The sequence below is a fragment of the Myotis davidii genome, unplaced genomic scaffold, assembly GCF_000327345.1.
Source record: "Myotis davidii unplaced genomic scaffold, ASM32734v1 scaffold594, whole genome shotgun sequence".
Classification (NCBI taxonomy): Eukaryota; Metazoa; Chordata; class Mammalia; order Chiroptera; family Vespertilionidae; genus Myotis; species Myotis davidii.
Genome location: NW_006285787.1, coordinates 181,647 through 182,000, shown reverse-complemented (window position 1 = coordinate 182,000; position 354 = coordinate 181,647).

The following is a 354-nucleotide window of genomic DNA, read 5'->3' as shown; positions in this document are numbered from 1 at the left end:
CAACATTGTATCAAATACAGACGGTAAACAAAGGCCAGAAACCTGTTTTCAGCAGCCGAGGCCTCAGAGCTAAAGCTGGCCAAGAATTAAAAAAAAAGAAAAAAGGAGCTCTTGGGAGCTTCAGTCCCAGCCTGAAAACAGCCCTTAACCCCACACCCAGACTGGAAGGCACCCCAGTGGGGACCCCCACCCTGAAGGGTGTGTGACCAGCTGCAAACAGCCATCATCCCCTCATCCAGGCTGGCCAGGCACCCTAGTGGGGACCCCCACCCTGATCCAGGACACCCTTCAGGGCAAACCAGCCAGCCCCCACCCATGCACCAGGCCTCTATTCTATATAGTAAAAGGGTAATA